At 37.6% G+C, this 2,976-nt stretch overlaps 1 pseudogene; it reads right to left on the bottom strand.

Annotated features, from left to right (window-relative positions):
• Nucleotides 1-992: 992 nt before the first annotated feature.
• On the bottom strand, nucleotides 993-1,925 carry LOC101539398 (olfactory receptor 4C6-like; annotated as a pseudogene).
• Nucleotides 1,926-2,976: the final 1,051 nt, after the last annotated feature.

Below are 2,976 nucleotides of genomic sequence, written 5' to 3'. Positions count from 1 at the left end.
AATAAGAGCTTATGTTTAAAAGAAAGTTATTCTAACTTCACATTCAGTTGCATAACCTGGTTCTGGTGTTATTATTGTAGAAGGGTTTTGTGATATTTGAAATAATTATGAAATTAATATTTCTAAATAAAATACTAATATTCTAGTAGAAACAGCATAATGTACAGCAAAAGTAATTTTGAAGGTCAGAATGTGAGATCATATAAAAATTAATAATATTGTAATAAAAACAATAAAAACCAGAGAAAATAAAAAAAATAAAAATAAAAATAAACCTTAGCTTTGCAAAATTACAGTTTTATAGGGCAGAGAAAAGAAAACTCAAGGAAAAATTACACACATAGTTTTGAAATCAAGAATAGTAAGGTTAGGGCTGGAGCGATAGCACAGCGGTTAGGGCATTTGCCTTGCACTCAGCCAACCCCGGTTCGACTCCCAGTATCCCATATGGTCCTCTGAGCATCGCCAGGAGTAATTCCTGAGTGCAAAGCCAGGAGTAACCCCTGTGCATCGCTGGGTGTGACCCAAAAAGAAAAAAAAAAGAATAGTAAGGTTATAGCTGAATGAAGATTTGGAGAATAATTGAGAGAAATAGCAAACGAGAGTCATTAGAAAATAATTGTCTGAGGAGTTAGAAGTTCATTTGCAAAGAGTAAAATCTATGCTGGGATAAGCCAAATAAGGTCTCTGGGAATTAGAATTCCAATAGTTGGTAAAGTAAGAACAAAAAAAAAGGTCTGACCTGGAAAGGATATGAAATATCTGAGACTGATTAACAAAATTAAAGAGTAGCCAGAGCCTTATTTAAAACAGTGAAAAAGAATACAATGTGTGTTGGTGAAGTAATCAATTGCTTATAATAAATGAAACTGACTTGAATGTTTTTAAAATAAACATTACTAACTTCAGTGCACACAATAAGTTGTAATAAATGAGAGGACAAAGGTCCTTCTCCTTTTGAGGATTTGCTCAGAGTCTAGACTACTGCCTACCTATGGTCCCTTTTTCATCCACAGTTTCCTAATGGCATTTTTCACTTCCGAGTTTCTCAAGGTATAAATCAGGGGATTTAACATGGGTGTGACAATTCTGAAGCACACGCCCATTGCCTTGTCTATGGGGTATATGGTCACAGGTCTCACATACAAGAATATACAAGGAACAAAAAACAAGACAACCACGGTGATATGGGAGCCACAGGTGGACAGGGCTTTCCGCCGAGCCTCTGAGCTGTAAGACTTCAGGGAGCAGAGGATGACTGTGTAGGAGGTAATTAGAATCAAGAAGATGACCATACACATCACCCCACTGTTGAGAATGACTAAAACACCTACTCTGTGAGTGTCCATACAAGCCAGTTTCATCAATTGGAACAAATCACATCCAAAGTTATCAATGACATTGGGACCACAGAAAGGTAATTGATACATGAATAAATGTTGTATTGTAGCATGCATGGCCCCCCCTAAATACGCCACTGCCAGCAGTATGTGGCACACCCGAGGAGTCATGATGGTCATGTAGTGCAGGGGCTTGCAGATGGCCACGTAACGGTCATAGGCCATCACAGTGAGAAGCATAATCCCCACACCACCAAAGAAGTGTTCTGTAAAAATCTGAGTCATGCAGCCATTGAAAGAGATGGTCGTGTGCTCGGAGAGGCAGTCCACGATTATCTTGGGGGCAACAACAGAAGTGTAGGTCACATCCATAAAGGACAAGAAAGAAAGGAAAAAATACATAGGCGATCTCAGACTCTGACTTCTGATTACGGTTACCACAATGAGTACATTTCCCACAACTGTGAACAAATACATGATTAAAAATACAACAAAAAATACTTTCCGAAGTTCTGGGTTCCTTGTAACGCCCAAAAGAATGAATTCAGTCACATTGTTTGGATTCCCCATTTACCATCGGTTCATGTAAGCATATTGTCTTCAGCTGGAAAAGACACAAAATAAATATTATTTCAAATTAGTAAGCAGTTTGTTGGAAATTTTTGTACAGTCCTACATTCTCTAAGGGAAATTGTTTTGCAATGGTGATCTAGCAAGCAGATGACAACTGAATCCTGACAATAATTTAGTTTTACTGAACACATCAATCTCTCTCAGCAGTGTATAACTTACTTTTTGTTCTAATTCTCATTGCTTGAGACACTAGAAGATCTTGTACCACTGGACCTGCACATTTCAATCCTGTGTTATTGGAGAGAAATGTTTCTATACAAGAATCAGTCTTTGGAGCTGGAGCTATAGCACAGCGGGTAGAGCGTTTGCCTAGCATGTGACTAACCCCAGGTTCAATTCCCAGCATCCCATATGGTCCCCTGAGCACTGCCAGGGGTAATTCCTGAGTGAAGAACCAGCAGTAACCCCTGTGCATTGATTGCCAGGTGTGACCCAAAAAGCAAAAAAAAAAAAAAAAAAAAAAAAAACCACCTCAGTCTTACAAGTATGCTTCCTATTAAGGCATAAACACAAATGTGAGGACACTAAAAATCCACAACATAGACTACCACAAAATGAAAGATCTTTATTAAAACTACTATATTAGGAGGAAAATATTCTTTGAAGTCAAGATATATGGGTTTTACTCCGTGTTATCTCTCTGACCTTTTTTATTGATGCCACTAGGCTTACAGTTTCCACTGCTGAGGTGTGAGGGAGTTGGAGTAGATGAGAGAAAAACTAGGTAGAGTCAAAGCAGACATCTTAGGGAGGTTTTCCCTTCCTAGACAACAGCCTGACTCTTATCTACAATAAATTTTTCAGTTCTTAGTCAGATTTCCCTGAAATATATTATGACTCAAAATACTCTCTTTCACCCAAACATATACAACTTTGTATCTGTGATCTCATGGTGATTCAATTTTTTTAAGTTTATATAAGTATTAAAAAAAAGTTCTTTGAAAAATATAGTTAAATAGGTGACAATTCTCCATCTGCCGTGAAATGCATGTATCTATCACAG

Source organism: Sorex araneus, chromosome 6, assembly GCF_027595985.1.
Source record: "Sorex araneus isolate mSorAra2 chromosome 6, mSorAra2.pri, whole genome shotgun sequence".
Lineage (NCBI taxonomy): Eukaryota > Metazoa > Chordata > Mammalia > Eulipotyphla > Soricidae > Sorex > Sorex araneus.
This window is presented reverse-complemented; position numbering and strand designations above follow the sequence as displayed.